An 18,940-nucleotide genomic window follows, 5' to 3' on the forward strand; every position below is an offset into this window, starting at 1 on the left:
GCCAATTATCTGCTTAAACCCTTCACTCATTTTTTTATTGGGTTGTTCTTGTTCTTGTTGATTTTGAAAAGGCAATCTTGTTCAGTGGTGAAGAGTATAATCTCCAAAGTCAGACTGCCCAGGTTCAAACTTGCTCTATCTTTTTCAATCTGTATGATCCTGGGCAAGAGTTCAGCTCACTATATCTGTTTCTTCACCCATAATCTGGGATAGTAATAACACCGTGTTTCCCCGAAAATAAAACCCACCCTGAAAATAAGCCCCAGTTAAGATCATCAGCCAGATGGACGTATTTAGTACGTTATGACAATGTTCTAGAAGGAGATGACATGACTGTATTTGAATAAATGTAAATTGTTGTACATAAAAAAAATAAGACATCCCCTGAAAATACATCTTAATGCATCTTTTGGAGCAAAAATTAACATAAGACCTGGTCTTATTTTCAGGGAAATACAGTATAAAATCCAGTCTTATTTTCAGGAAAACACAGTATTCCCTTTCTGGAGTCATTGTGAGGATTATATGGGTTAGTGAGTCTAACATACCTAGGACAGTGCCTGGCACATGATAAGGGTTCACTAATATGGTAAGGTTGGGGTGAAATTCAAAATATTTTGACAATTGTGTAACTTGGGCATCAACCAATTAGGATGAAAATCAGCTGTAGCATTGGAGCAGCATCCTACAGGCATTAATGGGCAAATTCCTGGATGTGGGGGAGGGGTGGATGGTCTTAGGTTTGCTAGTGACAGCGTACCTGTCCCTCAGAGGCTCAGGAAAGCAGCTCTTTATCAACTGCTGTGGAAGATCAGTGTTCTGGCACGCAGTTCAGTTACACCGCCCTGGCCAGCTGGGCGATGCTGCCAACACGTCACGTGTGAGGCAGGAGGCTTCCAGTTTCTCACTTGTCTTTCAGTTTTGTCCATGGTTTTCTAAAGTTTTAAAATTTTGTGATCAGAATTATCAATCTTTGTCATGCTTTTTGAAAGGTCTTACCCACTCAAAGATTATACAAAAATTCCCCACTTTTTCTTCTAGTATTTTCCTGGCCTCTTTTAACATGTAAAATCTGTAAGAGTGAATTTAAATTTTCTGTAGATGTTCAGCTTTTTAAATAGACTCATTCTTATTGCCAGACATCATACTCCTTGAGTTGCAATTTAAAATATGCATATGTGTGGATGTTTACGAGGTCTGACAATCAAGTTTGTAAACTCATCCTAGAAAAGTGCTACACACCTCATTGCTGAATATCACTATGGTCAAAGTACTCCCTTTGGGAAGCTATGCACCGATGCCAGGGCCGAGTCAATTCAAAGCAATTTTGGAACTCTTTTTCTGGAATGGCCATCAGAGCTGTCATCATATTACCCTTGATGTCCTGAATGACATCAAAATGTCTTCCTTTCAATATTTCCTTTATCTTCGGGTAAAGAAAGAAGTCATTGGGGGCCAGGTTAGGTGAGTAGGGAGGGTGTTCCAGTACAGTTATTTGTTTACTGGCTAAAAAAATCTCTCACAGACAGTGCTGCGTGAGCTGGTGCATTGTCGTGATGCAAGAGCCATGAATTGTTGGCAAAAAGTTCAGGTCATTTTCGTCTTTTTCATTCAGCCTTTTCAGCACTTCCAAATAGTCAACTTGGTTAACTGTTTGTCCAGTTGGTACAAATTCATAATGAATAATCCCTCTGATACTCTGATATCAAATAAAGTTAGCAACATCATTGCAGAAAATTTGAGAACTTAATTGTCAGACCTTTGTGTGTGTGTGTGTGTGTGTGTGTGTACCTGAATGTGTGTATATGTATTATATATATGTATATATATATGTATGTATATATATATATATATATCAGCAAAAGGTCTTTAATTGCTCCACAGTTGCTGTGGCACACACCCAGCACCCATGGACCAGTGATGAAACTGGTCCCACAGGTGACTCTCACAGCTCCCTGCACCCTTCTTGAGCACAGTTCCTAATTACATACTGAGGTGCTTATTGATTAATGGTTGTCTCTCCCACACACCTAGGTAAATTCTATGAGGACAAGGATGGAGTCAGTGTTTACCTTACCATTCCCCACCCCCCGGATTCCAAACACAGAGCCTGGAATATAGTAAGAGCACCACAGACATTTGTTGAGTGAATCAGTGAAAAAGAGTGACAGCAAATAGAGACAGAGAGAGAGAGACAGGGAGATAACGAAAAGTCAGTTTGTTTCCTAGTCATTGTAGTTTCCACTTTTTCATACCTTCAGCCCATCACTCCCCTGTTTCCCAGAAACAAGTGCTCAGCACAGCTGGTTGAATAAATTGAATAGAGGTCAATTAAAGGGATTGTTTGGTTCCCTGACCCCAGAGCAAAGAGGCACTCTTATGACTGACCTCCTATGCAGTCTCGAAATCTAGTTATTTCTCTCATTAGACTAGAAGCTCCTCAAAAACAAGGACCATTATCCATTGTTATACCAGTATCCCCATCCTCCTTATACTGAGTTGGAGCTCAGATGTTTGGTGAGTGAAAACGGAACCCTTGGACACCCTACCCTAAGCCTCAGACAGCAGGGCACCAAGGCTTCCAGAAACCCCAGCTTCCAGGGCTCCCGGCTCTTAGGAGATAGTTCTCCCACAAGGTTTCTGTATCCCCAGCTCTCAGTCACATTACTTATGCCTATTATTGGATGTGCAAATTACCTTCCATGGAGTGACAAAGACTCAATTAAAGAAGGAGATCTGAAGTCAAAGCTGTCACTTCAGAAAATTCAGACCTGACAAAGAGATGACAATAGCAGCTCTCTGCAGGGCAAGAGCTCCAGAGTTGAGCACCTGGAGGGATCCCTTCCCTCAGGCCCCAGGCTTCCCCCTTTGTGCCTGGAGAAGGGTTGAATCCATTAGAGGCTGCTGTCATCTCTCTATTAGTGGGAACTTATACAGACCCAGGCTCTGCTGGGCTTAGCATACTGTCCTGGACCAGCTATGAGGAGGGGCCAGGAGCAAGAGGAAAGCTCTTTGCTTCATCTGCCATTCTCGGGGCCCTCTGAAAAAGTGGATTCTAAGGGGACACCTGGAGAATGCTTGGTCGAGTTGTCACATCCAGGACAAGGGCAGCATGCTGAGTAAGGAGGCCCTGGAGGCAATCACAGCTCCTCTCTACATCACAGTTTGCTATGTGCCCGCACCGGGCTGGGCACTAGGAACCGAGCACTAGGGACAAGACTTAGACCTAGCAGCAAGCTGACCACTCCTCACTGGTGCCAACCCCAAGGTAACTGGCATGGAGTCCCTTGCTTCTCCAGCCTTCCATCCCCCCACTCATAAAATGAGACATTTTCTAAGAACAAGGCAGCTTGTTGTCAATGGAAGAACCAAGGACTCTGGGTTCAGTGCTAACCCCTCCAACTGCTGACCGCCAAGGGGCCTCAGGCAAGGCTCACCTCTCACCTGGGCCCTCTTTTCCATTCTTTGTTTCTCCCATTCTGCCAGAGAGAATCATGACCTTCACTCCCTGTCAAACATCTTCCAAGGCTCCCTAAAGCTATACTACAGTTCAATTTTCCTAGCCTGTCATTTCAGAACCTTCCCCCCCTCTCAATTCCCAAAAGAACTGTTTAGCTTCATTCCTCATCCCTCTACGCCTGTTATGTACCAACCACAACAGACACCTTTCCGTTACCCATAAATAATACTATTCTCACCAGATTTCATTTCCTTTTTTATGTGAATCCCACAGCAATTTTTACCTCTACACTTCTTATGTTACATTATTTTATATATAGTTCACATTTTCATATTTTATATTTTTATATTACTATTGTCAAATTCTAGAATTATTTCCCCCTTTTTTGAGAGAAAGAAATTCCGGTATGACATTTTTCCAGAAAGTCTCAGCCTAATTAATGAATAAGGGTAGAGGAGAAACGAAGGATGAATATCTCTCAAAGAGCCCAAACCAAGAGGGATAGGTTCAGAGACAGGAACCTGTTGAGGTTTATTAGATATTTCCCAATTTTTGAACTGCTTTAATACTCCGGGCAGGGTCTATGTCATTGCAATGGGGTCGAGCACCGAGAGTGTGTCTCTGGTGTCAATAAGGACAGAAGGAGACTCATTCTTACTCTGGAGAGTGGTTTCTCTGACATGATTAAAAGGAGAATTGGGAAGAGGCCCTGCAGTTCCTCAGAGCTCTGTCACTGGACATTAGGAGGACACTAAACAGGCTGATTAGAAGGCTGAATGTGCCTGAAACATTTAAGTTTGTGCCAATTTCTTTCCCAATGGCTCTTTGCAATAACAGCAGAAACTAGGAGGTTTTTAGTTTTGTATAGAGACCTTCATTTGTTGGAGTTGAAAATTAAGAATTATAGCAGTTTTTCTTCGGTGACTCATCTAGGGTGTGAGCCAGCTGATTTGCCAAACTGACCAAATCTAAAGTAGATATGTCTCACATTCCATCCTGGTCCTTTTAACTAAAAGAGAAAGATCTCTGTTCACCCAGTTAATAAACATAGAGTTAAAAGCTACCCAAGTGGTATCAACATCTGAAGGAAGACCAGAATTGTCTTTGAAAACATTCTGAAGTTTATTAAAAAGTCATGAACAGATTCATTAGACTTTTGTGAGCAAGTGCTGTTCCAATCAACAGGCTTTAAGAAAACCCGAGGAATGAATTGCCCAGTGAAGTTATTTAGTGCTTGCATGAGCCTGAACAAGTCAGTGGGTTGGTCTTTCAGTTGTAACCCTAGAGACCTTCCAGAATTTTCCCAGTCAACAGTTTTCATTCAATGCCGAGCCTGGCCTTCACCCACAAGCATGTGAACTAGTAGATATAGGTCAGGAAACCAGGTTGATAAGTTTGGACGAGTGATTGAATCCCTCAGCAAATCTGTAGGGACCCTCAGTTACTTTGGGAAAATCTTTGACTATGGTTCACAGGTCAGCTTTAGTCCAGGGAACATAAGAAATTAGGGGCTTAGTCTTTCAATTTTCAGAAGGCCTGATTTTAAAAAGACAGGTTCTGATAGGTTCAGAGGAGGAAGAAGATGGTGCTGGAGGTGGAGCCTGAGACAAAGGACCCAGGGGACAGGAGCACGAGGCGTCAGGAGCCATTTTATCTTTCTTTAATGGTTTATTTGCCTCAGTTAATCTTAACATTTTATTTTGCAAAGAGGTAGTTTCAGACTTCTGGTAACATTTGGGAGCTTTAAAATACCAGTAGAAATAGGCATTCCATTTAGTTTTGACAATTTCAGAGCTATGGTTGTCCAATTTGGTTTTAAGAAAAGTAAATTTGGGGAATTCAAAAGTTCCCCATAATGGCCATTGGTATTCTAAATAACTTTTGGTCAAATCTGTACATTTCACTGGAAATGTGCATGAGGAGGGAGAATGGTTTCAAAACATAAAATCAGCCGAGGTTCCTAAAGAAGGAGGTTCTCTCAAAGTATTTAGATATCATTTTTCAGAGACTTTCTCTCTAGAGCAAAAGTCTAAACAGCCTGCAGGCCAAATACCAGCACAATTCTACTAGGAACAGTCCAATTTCAAAAGGTCATACCAAAGGCTGAAAAGCACAATTCTAGTAGGAGCAGTCTGGTTCTAAAAAGAATTGGAATGAAGACCATCACAGTTCCTATGAAAACAGCCTGACGTCAAAAGAGTCAGGTCAGGGCCAGCACACTGGCTCAGGTGGTTAGAGCTCCATGCTCCTAACTCCGAAGTCCGCCGGTGCGATTCTCACAGTGGGTTCTCAACCACAAGGTTTGCCAGTTCAATTCCTCGAGTCCCTCAAGGGATGGTGGGCTGCATCCCCTGCAGCTAGCAATGGCAACTGGACCTGGAGCTGAGCTGTGCCCCCCACAACTAAGATTAAAAGGACAACCACTTCACTTGGAAAAAAAAAGTCCTGGAAGTACACACTGTTCCCCAATAAAGTCCTGTTCCTCTTCCCCAATAAAATCTTTAAAAAAAAAGAGTCAGGTCAAGGTGCCAACCAAGTACTCATGGACAAAATGAGGCCTTAACCAGAAAAGGATGAAGACTTAAATTATATCCTGAAGATAATTTGGAAGGCTTCAAAATGCAGAGAGCAAAAGTTCGCATCCAGGGGAAAGACTTACCCTGAAACGTGTTGACATAAGAATCGTCCAAATCTGTAGAGAATCATTATGAGTTTATTTGAGCCAAATTGACGATAACCACTGGGAAGCAAAATCTCAATGAACTGACAAAATGCTCCAGAGAATGGCAGTTTTGCAGCATATTTCATACATTAGAATCAAAGGAGAAGATGTAAGTAGCGTTACATGAAATTTGTTGGTGGTAGATTAAGAGGGCGGGAGAAAGAAAAGCAGGAGAATCTCTGGAATTGGATTAAAAGTAAAATCGAGAGACATACTTCTTTTACATTGGTGGGTACAAGATAGTTAATAATTAACATTTACAGCCCACAGAGATGGTATGTGGGGAACAAGATAACAAGGACGGGTTCTGTGGTCGTCCTTTCTGGTGTGGTGGGTGGTTGTACCCTGAGGGGTCTGGAAAGGGAGACTACTCTGGCATTTCAAAGTTATGTAATCTTAGATGAACAAAAGACAATAGACAGGCTCACTTCAGGTAAATACTGCCCGTTGTCAAGGAAGCCACAGGCCAACGATGTGACTAACCGCCATCAGCCCCTTTTAGTTAGGAAGTTTCATGTTCAGATCATCCTATGTGGTCACTTTCAGTCTCTGAGTTTAGAAGGACCACCATGCTAGCCTCCTCTGAGCTTGTCATGTTTAGTATGTGGCCCCTTTTTCATCCACAAACACAAGGAAGCACTGAGCTCATGGGTTCTATGGGTACTGCACCTGTTTATTCACCAGTCTCAGAACTGTCAACGGTCTTTTCTGGCTCCCATATGAGCCATCAAACAATGTTGACCTCAAATAAATAGACAGCAAGATATTTTTCCAGCAAAATGGGTTTATTTGGGAATGACAAAGAATTGCAACTCAGAATATGCAGTGTAATGGCAAGCCACATGCAAGTCCAGAGGAAATAAAGGAGAGTACACTCTTTTATGGATTTGGGAAGGGCTGAAGTAAAGGAAGAGCTCATTGCAGGAAACTGAAAGTTTGCAGTATAGAGGCTTTTCATTGGCTGAGTTATGGCAGTCTCCCATTGGCTGCGCTGTTCCCGGGCAAGGAGGAATCTTTTCTTCCTCCTGCTGAGGTAGTAAAGTAGTATCACTTCCTGTCTGAGATGAAAGGTGCATCTCTTGCTGTTGGGGTTAGTGGTATGCATTGGGTGACACGTGGGTGAGAATTCTCTCTTCTAGCCTCCTGACTCCATTTAAAATGAGGTGTTTATTTATTAATTTTCACACTACATTATATCTTACCGACAGTATTATGTGCTCCTAGAGAGCCTTCCTTAAACAATGTAGCTCAGGGATGTGTACATATTATATACTCAGTGACTATTTTTGAATGGATGAATAAATACCTACATAAATAAATGTATGAACAAACTTAACTTACCTTGTCCATATCTGCAAATAGGGATTTACAAAGAATGTCTAACAGAGTTGATATAAGGAGCAACTGCAGTATACTGAGTAAAAGCGCTTTGCAATTTTAAAATAAGTATTCAAATATGGATGATTATTGAAGTTATCATTATAGCTTCTCTCCTTTTCTGTGTTCTCTGGCAGCAAAGATGCTGTTATAGCACAGCTCTGGAAGACCTTAGAAGGAAAGGAACCATCTAAAACCTAGGTTTTGAGTCCTACAGAAGCAGTTTGGTTTGGTTTGGTTTGGTTTGGTTTGGTTTGGTTTGGTTTGGTTTGGTTTGGTTTTTCAAGCAGGTTATCCTCTGATTAATTTTTCTGTCCCAAGGTCACAATTTCTTCCTGCATATTATGTCGTAAAGGTACCATGTCCCTCCCTTCTTATGCTACATCATATTGAGTTTCACTGATGAACATTTATGAAATCAAATGTGTCTTACATCTGAGATGCAGAGAAAATTGCCAGACTGCAGGGAGTCTGAACAAAGTTGTCTTTGCCTGTGTGTGTGTGTGTGTGTGTGTGTGTGTGTGTGTGTGTGTGTGTAAGAAGGCACAAAACAATACAAAGTATCCATCTCTCCAATAGATGTTTCAATTGGTCCTTTGCTTTGGCAGCATCACATGTGGAGTTTTCTCTTTAATTGTGAATCATAATTTTCACCTTAAATGTCTTCAGGAGGACCCCTATGATAGAGCATTGGAAGGAAAACTGATCATTCATCCTGGAGACAGCCATTCATTTACCAGTGATGCACTGACAGGCACCTGAAGCTGCCAAGTCTCCATCATAGACTGCAGCATTCTCAAAGCTGGGAGGGGGTGGGACCACGGCACACGTCTTGAGGAATTATCACTCAAGAGCAGAACAGCATTTGTCAAATGCATCAGACTCATTCTTCAGACAGGCAGTTTTACTTCCAGCAATATATGTCAATACAGAAAAAAAAAAAAAGGAAAAGAAAAAGAAAAGCTGAGTTTAATCAAGAAACTAAAGCAGAACAAGTCATGGCATTTTTCAATAATCCTGAAATCACATTGGCAGTCCTAGGGTGCTCCAGAGGCCCTTGTCAAGCATGCCCCGAGGGATGCAGTGACCATCATGAGACTGCAGAACTGCCAACGCAGCTCCTGTGCTGAAGAACGGTCCCTCTCCACGTGTAACCAAGGCAGATCCAAACGTTAATCCTGATCTTTCCTGAAGATGAAATGCAGTGGCTTGGATAAAGGCATACTATTTTATTAGTCAAAAATAATTGGGCCTACATTTGATGTGGCACTTCCATTTCCTCCTACAATGCAAGAAGATGGCATATCGTAGAGTATAAAATTTTCTTAGAATCAAGAAAACACAGAATAGCATTTTAAGGTCGACTCTGGGTCAGGCACTGTGCAAAGCCCCAGGACCAGCTCCTGAAGGAGCTCACAGGCCCATGGAAAAGACAGGTAAGTAAGCAGGTTATCTGAGAGCAGAGTGTGGAACTGGAATGGAGTTGTGCAAACAGTCTTCAGGAGCACCCAACGGGGACACTGGTGTGGGTGCTAAGGAAGCTGATGTCTAAGCCAGGCTTGGAAGGCTGGAGTTGGCCAAGGCAAGGGGGTAAGTGAATAACAGGCAGAGGGAACAGGAATGAAGAGAGTGCAGCACTTTTTGGGGAACTACCAGGACTTTCATTTGGCTGGAGGCCTTGGAGTCGGGAGAGATGGGAATAATGTTGGAGAAATAAGTAGAGTGCAGATCATGAAGGGGCCAGAAGGTTGTCTTGGACTTTATTCTGCTGACAATGTGAAGTCATTAAAGGATTTAGAGCAGAGGGATAATGTGAATAGATTCACAAACTGAATGAGAATTCAGGAGTCAGTTAGTAGGTTGATGCAATAAACAGGTGAGAAATGAGGGTGGCTGGACCAGAGTGATGACACTAGGGATGGAGAAAAGTGAATGGATTTGAGGAACATTGAGGAGGTAAAATCTCTTCAGAGGTAGGCATTGGAAATGGATTGGGTATGGAGGGAGAGTGGTGAAAAAATGCCCTTGAGAAATAGGTATAGAGCAGGCCATTCACCAAGATCAGGAGGAGCAGGTTTTGGGGGACAGTATAGGTTTCAACCTGCTACTCATCTGATCTGTGGTTTGAACTCTATCTACTCAGCCAGCACCTACTGAGCAGCACCCTGGGCTAGGTCTCATGCTGGTCACAAGGGGAGAGCAGGTACAGCCCCTCAAAGATTTCTTGGACTCAGAGAAAATGCAACCCTTGGACTCTACTCTCTCCTGCCAAGCTGACCTCAACTGGCCATCCCTTCATGCCTGGGGGGATAGTCCCCATAGCTGTCTATGCTGACATGCCCTGGGTCCAGGGCCATTCCCTAGCCCTTCATTACGCAGACCTGGTCTCCCAGCTAGCTTCCACACCTTGTTAGCTGGCTCTGAGAGCAGGTAGTCCAAAAGAGAGGAGGCTTCTGCAGCTCCAAAAATAATATGCTCAGAATTCCCCCTAGACCCTCCCTTCAGTCCTGGACTACAGGTAGCAGTTGCATAATAGTTATCCCCAGATATCCTAAACCTGAATCTCCTACCCTGCTCTCTCCATCCCAACAGTTTGGGAGCTCACACCCAGATGTGTGCACATGTGCACAAGCGCACACACACACACACACACACACACACACACACACACACCACAGCAGGGACACAGCTTCTCCTCTACCACTCATGGCACCCTCAATAGATGTGTCTCCTTGTTCACTCATCACCTTCTTTCCTTGCTCCTTAGGAATCTCCAAGTCTCATACTTAAACTAACAGGATCACAGACTTGTAATGGTTTTGTGTAATCTGAAGTAAACTCTTTCTTCCACAAGTGGGCACACATAAGCTCTTAAGAGCCTTCCTTAGCCCCCTTTGCCTCCCAGGTCAATGGACTTTCTCACCTTATAGACCATATTTGCATTTATTTTTCTTCCAACAGAGTTGGAAGGCATTTCTGGGAATTCTTTACCAATTATATCGAGCCATCTTACATGTATGTGTTAACAGGGCCCCCAGTTCTACCAGAGGCACAGTGCTGCCCAGGATGCCACCATCCACCCGCACTGTTTGCCTTTAGAAAATCATGCTGTTTGGTTGCCTCAGCAGCTACAGCAAGAGGCCCCAGGGCCAGCCCGCCAGTTTGGCTGGAGTAGATCCCTGGTCTCCCCTCAGATGCCCCTTGGCTTCCTTCCACGCCTTTTCTTCTTCATGTCTCCCATCTCATGCCCAAAACACCTCTGCTAACAAGTGGCCTCCTGCCGTTCTCTCTTCTGGCTCTGCAGACAGGGCAGCTGCCTTTCTAGTAGGAGCCCTCTTCATAAGAGCAGCCATCAAGGGCAAAGTGCATTTTAGCCCCCAAAAAGAAACAGGTGGGTGGAACTGTCCTGAAAACAGTCCTTTTCTGGGCACTCATTAAGTGAACCTGGCCGGGGGCTGAACTTCTCTGAGCTACGGTTTGAGCAACTTCATGAGTAGATAGGAGGATGGAAGAGCAGGCTTCCAAAATGCAGAAAAAGAATGGCCTTGGCAGAGAGAGCAGAAGATGAGGATATGGAGGCTATTGATGCTCCAGTTCAACCCACACAACCAAATCTGAGCTTGTTCCTCAGCAGAAGCCACAGTTTACAGATCAGAGTCCCTCACAACAGGGCCTAGGCTGCAGGGAGTATTTCTCTATCAAGACGTCTTTACATAACACAATTTGGAAATAGCCTGGAATGAAATTAAATGGCAGTTTGGTTACACTTTAATCACCGCAGGCAGATTGGGATGCCGCTGTGATTACAACAAAGGAATTTATATCTATTGTCTTGTGGGGATTTGCATTGAAGATGCAGTGATCTTTCTGCAAGGCACCCAATTTATTCATAAAGCCGTAGCCAGGCATTGCGACTGTGAGTCATTCAAGTGTGTCTTCCTCCTGCCTCACGGAGCCGTGGAATGCAGCCCCGTCCTCTGGGAAACGTCTCTCCCAGTGTGCCCTCATCTAGAGGATTGGGGAGGAGCCTGGAATTCAGCCTCCAGCACTCAGGAACAGGGTGGGGGCAGAGTCACTTTACATCCAGCTTGCCATGAGTACCGAAGGACTGGGTTTTCCTTCACTATTAAATACAGAAGAGGAACAAGCACCTGAGTGAGAGTCCACAATGCTGACAGGAAGACAAAGGCCCTTACAGACTGTTCCAGGACTTGGGCAAAGGGAAGCTTCAAGGCTCTTTAATTTTCCTTGTTTGTGCCCACGTGTGACTCGTGATTGAAAATGTCTATCATTGAACAGGCATTCATAAAATGCCTACATCACACCTGAGTGTGGACTAGGAAAGGGTGGGAGGATGGATAACTTGGTTATGAAGGCCAGTAAAATGCCACCCAGCAAGGCACACCATGAGAGCTAAGCCTCGCAGGATCTCAGAGATTCTGGGGCTGTGGCATGAGCCCGTCAGACCACACAATGCCACTGCCAGTTCCAGACTTGCAAGGACTTAGGAAGTAACCAGGAAAACCAGCATCCTCAGCTTCAGCATGGTCTGATATCTGGGGTGGGGTGAGAGGTGGCTAATAAAAGGGTGGGTATTCAACCACCAAGCAGCCTCAACCCCACTGATAATCAATCTATCCCTGCCCAGTGGTACAGAGCCCACTCAGACCCAGTCTTCTTGTCAACTCCAAGTTCAATGTCCCTCACTGGAAGGTCACAATCAGCCTTGATAGGAGTATTTACACCATTGAAACCAGCACATGCTACACCCCAAGGCTTTTTTTCTTGCTAGTTCGTTTACCAGCATACCACTACTCTCCCAAGTTTAAATACTAAAATAAAGTGAATTCTGGTTGTCGCTAACATATTCTTTTTTTTTTTTAATTAGTTTCGGGTGTACAAAACTATGCAATAGTTAGACATTTACACCCCTCACAAAATGATAAACACCCTCCCCCAATCTACTACCCATCTGACATTGTATAGAGCTGTTACAATTCCATTGACTCTATTCCCTACGCTGTACTCTACATCCTGTGACCATATATATATATATATTAAAATACAGTTGACATTCATTTTTATTCAGCTTCAGCATCAAGTGTACAGTGCAGTGGTGAGGTATCTACACCATCTTAAACTTGTTCTGATACTCTAAGCCAGCAAAGGGTTGTGTTAAATAAGAAGGGGTCTAGAAATATGTTCATGCACCTACCTAAGGCATGAAGGGAAGGTGCCATCTCTCCCAAGGATGTATCTTCCTGCCTGTGTTGGGGAAACCAATACTAAACGTGAGTGATCATAGGTGTAAATTCTCTCTCTCTCTCTCTCTCACACAAACACACACATACACACACACACACACAAAGCACATATTTATTGATCGCTTTATATGATTACATTCTTTATTCCTTTTAGAATTTAAGCAAGTGACACTGTTCTATGCCCATTGTATAGATGAGGAAAGAATTTCAGAGAGCCTAAGTGTATGGAGCTGTTTCCATAGCTGGTAAGAGCCGGGCTCCCTCCATACTATGGAAATGAATTATAATCTCGAGGACTCCCTGAGAACCACTGCAGGGGCCTGAGATGGAGGTACACACAGGAAACCTGGGTGTAGCCCCAGACAATAATATGACAAGACATTTCTTTTGGGAGCCACAGACACCAGGCTGTTGAGTAATGTTGACTGTCCCAGAGCCAGGACCCTGGAACCCTGCCCCATAGGCACACTCTTCTTGGTCCCCAGGATGGGACAGGCTGCCTACAAGGTGACAACAGAACAGAAGCCAAGATCTGCCGGGTAGAGCCAGGGACAGTTTTCCAGGAGTTGCTGCCTCTGTGGGACTTGAGACAATGGGGACAACCAGACTAGAAGACTCAGTTTGCCAAACAGCAGGCTGCCCTCATGTGAGCACAGCATCTCCGCAGCCAGCAAGGAATTGGAGACGCCGTGAGGGCTCCCTGTGCCATCTGCAGCGTGTCTCAGACCCGTCGCAGAAGAACACAATGCAGGCTGGGAGTTGGGAGGCCATGTTTGCATCTTCTTTAAGCCTCTGCAGGAGGAAAGAATTGAACTGGATGCTCTGAGGTCCCTTCTAACTCACACTTTATTGCTCGGACTCCTGCTTCCTGTACCCCTATCATGAGGCTCAGGAGGGGCAGCCCAGTAGGGATAATGCAGCTCTGCCTCCTTGGACACTGGCGGTTTCCCTTCTATCCTTCCTTGGATTCCTGCCCATGGACAAGTAGAGGTTTCATCCCCTCAATGTGATTAAGCCCTCAGAAGCCATTTGGCTGAATTGTTGGCCAAGGAGTACTACACAGGCATTGAAAGCTGAACACTTAAGACATCCAAGGTGACGGGAGACAACAGGCTGTCTGATCCGTTGTTCAGCAATAGATTGTGATTCTAAACACGATGTTCACTATTCCACTGTGTGGATTCTAATTAACTGTCAGAAATGCATCGTTGAGGGGATGATGGATTATGCTGGGGAAACTATTAATACAACTTGTTCACTTCTGCCCATGTGTAGCCCAAGCCCAGAACAATAGACTCTGGAGATGGTGAGCTACAGTGAGATGGCTGCTCCACGCCCAGCCATGAGAAGGCAATCAGCACCACTACACCTGCACCAGCAGGAGTCACAGACTCCTGCCCTCCCAGGTCTCACAACTGCAACAGATATGAGGGTGACATCAGATGATGGCCCGCTGAGTAGTAAAGGATGCCTACAGCCTGAAACAATGGGCCCAATTCAGTGAAATGGAAATTTCTCAAGATAGATATTAGGTCTGTATGTGGGTCTGCCAAAACCTCTCTCATGGTGATGGAGAACATGTGGGATTTAGAATGAGAGTCACAAAGTAGCATCAGCCCATCACTCAAAGAGCTGGTGTAAAAATAATCTGCATTGAGTAAAGTTCTCTCCACATAGACCTTTATAAGGCTGCCCTCCTCTTTTATTATACTTTGGTCATACTGTTCAAATCTTTCCAATATATATTAAAAGATTAAATTAGTCTGGGTTCTCAAGAGAAACAGAACCGATAGGAAAGAGAGAGATTTCTTTTAAGGAATTGGCTCATGTGATTGATGCTCAAGTTCAGCCATGTGAAGGTGGCAAGTCTGAAATCCATAGAGCAAGCCAGCAGGTTGGAAACGCAGGTAAGAACTGATGCTGCAGTCTTGGAGCAGAATTCGTTCTTCTTCAGGAAAACTCATTTTGGGGTCTTAAGTTCTTACACTGGTTGAATCAGCCCCCTTCCTCATCCCTTCATTATGGAAGATCATTTGTTTTACTTCTTACAGTCAACTGACTGTAAATGTTAATCACATCTATAAAATACCTCCACAGCTACATCTAGATTAGCATTTGACCAAACAACTGGATGCCATTGCCTAACCAAGTTAACACAAAAAATTAACCATCACAAAAAAACTGACACACCACCCTGAGCTCATTCAAAGGAAAGAAAACACAATGAAGTGATCGTGTCATATGGGAATTACTTAAAGGAATCACAAATATCTGTGACTTGCCTAATATTGTATTTCACTGAATCTAAAACACTAATTATTTTATTATATTTTTTTCATTTTATGTACTATTTATTAAGAAAGACTGCCAATTAAACTAAGACACAGTGTATTCTTATGATGTAATTTTTACTTTCTATTTGTTCAAAGAGCAGCTTAGCCTTACTTTGGCAATGTCTTTTATTATATATTATTCTTCTACAGATACAAAAAGAAAAATGCCAGTTAGACAAGTTGAGTAAGATATTCTTAAAACTTTCTCCCATTCGGAATCTGATTCTTTTCCATCATTTTTTATTCAGAGCTGGTGCTGTTCAGGTTTTTTCTACATGATATCATCTGTGCCATCACAAGCTTGGCTGATGCAAGATTTTTAAAGGAAACTGTATAATAATGAAAAGCTTTGGGAGGTCTTAAGAAGGTTTTGCAATTATGTAGAGCTAACAGACTTTGACTTTTACTCTGTGAAGGTTGCTAAACATGCCTAATTCACCATCCCCCACAACAATTTAATTCCCATGGGTTAGAAAAAAATCCACCTATGTTATCCCCTGTGTGGTTTTCTAGGCCACTCACACCCAGACTGCGAGTTTGGAGGCTGGAGCTTTCGATGTTTGTTCACGTTTGGGTGATGAACATGATGTCATGACTCACCTAGCTGAATCCACTGTGAGAAGTTGTGGCACATTCCTGTGGCAGAGGCAATGAAATTTGGGATCAAATGTGTCTGGCAAATTGGCTGTGGAGAAAAAGGAACCCTCATACACTGTTGGTGGGAATGCAGACTGGTGCAGCCGTTATGGAAGGCAGTGTGGAGGTTCCTCAAAAAATTACGAATAGAATTGCCATATGACCCAGCAATCCCTCTCCTGTGTATGTACCCAAAAAATCTGAAAACATTTATATATAAAGACACGTGTGCTCAATGTTCATTGCAGTTTTATTTACAGTGGCCAAGACATGAAAACAACCAAAACGTCCTTCGATAGATGAATGGATAAAGAAGTTGTGGTATATATACAAAATGGAATACTATTCAGCGGTAAGAAAAGATGATATAGGAACATTTGTGACAACATGGATGGATCGTGAGAATATACTGCTAAGCGAAATAAGTCATACAGAAAAAGCAGAGAACCATATGATTTCACTGATATGTGGTATATAAACCAAAAACAACAAAAGAACAAGACAAGCAAATGAGAAACAAAAACTCGTAGATGCAGACAATAGTTTAGTGGTTACCAGAGAGTAAGGAGAGTGAGGGGTTGGAGACGAAGTAAAGGGGATCAAATATATGGTGATGGAAGGAGAACTGACTCTGGGTGGTGAACACACAATGGAATTTATAGATGATGTAATACAGAATTGTACACCTGAAATCTATGTAAGTTTACTAACAATTGTCACCCCAATAAATCAATTAATTAATTAATTAATTAAATTTTAAAAATGTGCCTCTCAAATCAATGAAACACATTTATATCAAATAATTATTGGGCTCTTGCAGTGTGGCAGTCACCGTCTGTAAGCCCCACATACATTGCTACGTTTAACCCACACATCAACCATGTTGAGGTGGCAATACCATCATCCCCGTCTTCCAGGTAACACAAAAAAAGAATCAGAGAAGCTAAGCAATTTGGCCCCATTTACAGCCTATTGGCAAAGGTAGCGAGCAATACCCCAGTTGGCCTGACAAGAAGAGTAGGGCTTACTCTCACCACGCCTCTCAGGGGAGACAACAGTGGTCTGCCAGTGCTCAAGGGCTCTCCAGTGAAAAGAATTCAGATGATCCTGCTAAAACTGATGGGGGAAAAGACAAGAACTTGAAAACAGTGAAACTTTGTAGCAGAAGGGCTAAATCTGAGGGCGGTGAGTTCCCCCATCACTACACCATAATCTGTGCCATCTGGGCCAGGTCTCCACATTACGGTTATAGGGTTAAACAAGGGCACATATGAGAGAGTACCATCTGCCTCACCCGGTCTGAGAAAAGCTGACTTAACTCACATTCACAGCATGCTGAGGACTGCTTCTCTGTGTTTCCCTATCTTATCATGGGGTCCTTTGATGAGGAGACTGGCCCTCACCCCAAATAAGAGAATACTTCACATCAGTAGTAGAGAAAAATCAACATCTCAACTAACAAAAAAATCATTCGTGTTTTATTCCCCTGGGTAAACACTATGAAATCCTTAGCAATCTTAAATATGTTACTGGAGAAATACATCTTTCAAAAAGTGACCTTTTAGAAAATTGCTCACTGATGATACAAAGTTTATCTTCCTCTCAGCGGCTGAATATCACAAGGTCATCTCTCTCCAACCTGAGCTAACTACAAGGGAATTCTTGGAGGGGTCTCAGGTTGAACTTTTATATGAACAAAAGCCTGTGTGTGTGGTGGTGCCCGGCATCTGGCTGGTGAGCCTATCCCTTCTCCCTTCTTCAATGCAGTTCTATAACAACGTCTTACTTTAAAATTCTGAGTAGACTTTTCCCCTGGACATAACTCATTAAATAGGGTCTGCAGCTCAACTATCTATGTAAAATAATAACTGGAGGGTTTGTGTAACTCAGGACCTTAGGAAGACAGCAAAAGCATTTACTGAGAATGCTCAAGACCACGTTCTAAGTGAAAAATACGTAAGAGCTTATTCTACAGGGTTACATAGCAGCTATAAAGACACAATTGTGGTTTCTGGTGTTGGCCTCCAGTTCTTCCTCACTAAGAAGACAATGTAAATGCTTCTTTTTATTAATTTGTCAAAAGCTCTCTTATGGCCCCATGTTTGGCAGGATAGTTTCTGATCTACTGTGGATCTTTTCTAGGAGCCCCCACAGTCTTCTCTTTGCTGTGATGGCCCCTCTTTTCCCCTGTCTCCACCAATCCGCAGATTGGAAGCACAGCTATTAGGTGTCATGGCTTTGCCACTGATATCCATCAAAAGCTTAGCCAATATGCCCCATCTCTGCAAATGCCACAGCTTTTGTCTTTCCATACTGGGTGTACCAAGATTGTACCTATGATCTCATCCCACCTGGGGTTCACCCTTAGCAACAGCCCCACCCACCCACTTCACCACCATCACCTCTTTTTCTTCTGCCTATGCCTAGCTGATCCAATGAGTTCTAGAGTAAGAGACAAAAGACCTGGATTTGACTACTGTAAATGATATCTTTGGCAGGTCACTTTGTTTCTTAGAGCTTCAATTTCCTCTCTGTAAAATCAGGATAATTAGATGTGCCCTTTGCCTTATCCCCATGATGGTTTTGAGGGCTAAAGGGCATTGTCTATATTAACAATCATTATAAAGATGTGAATTACCATCACCATTGTCATTCTCATTAAATAGACATGAATTGCCATCATTACTGTCATTTTATTTTTTTTCCCTGTGGAAGGTATATCTGATCACTGATATAAGATCTTTCAGATCTTGACCTAAGGATAAGGGGTTGGGAAACTTTACTGTCATCATCAACCTCATTCAACAGAATTTGTTAGTTCCCAGGTGCTCTGGACAGAGCTGGGCAGAGGAGAGGCAGAGAGCCTCTGCCTTCAGGGAGATTAGGGTTTGGCCCTGAGGTCGTGCAGGAGCTAAACTCTTTGGGATGGGATTAAGCATAGGAGAATTCAACTGTGGTGCAGAGGGCTGATCCTTAGAACCATAGAGCTCTGGTCTCCTCTTTTGATCAAGAGAACTAGAACAGTCCAGCATGAAAACTACGTTGGTCCAACCCCTGGCAGAGAAGAAATGGTTCTCAGAGATAAAGAGGAACATAGACAACTTCCAACATTCATAAACCTCATATAATGAAATATGAAAGATTGAAA

This window comes from Rhinolophus sinicus, linkage group LG16 (assembly GCF_036562045.2).
Source record: "Rhinolophus sinicus isolate RSC01 linkage group LG16, ASM3656204v1, whole genome shotgun sequence".
NCBI classification, from domain to species: domain Eukaryota; kingdom Metazoa; phylum Chordata; class Mammalia; order Chiroptera; family Rhinolophidae; genus Rhinolophus; species Rhinolophus sinicus.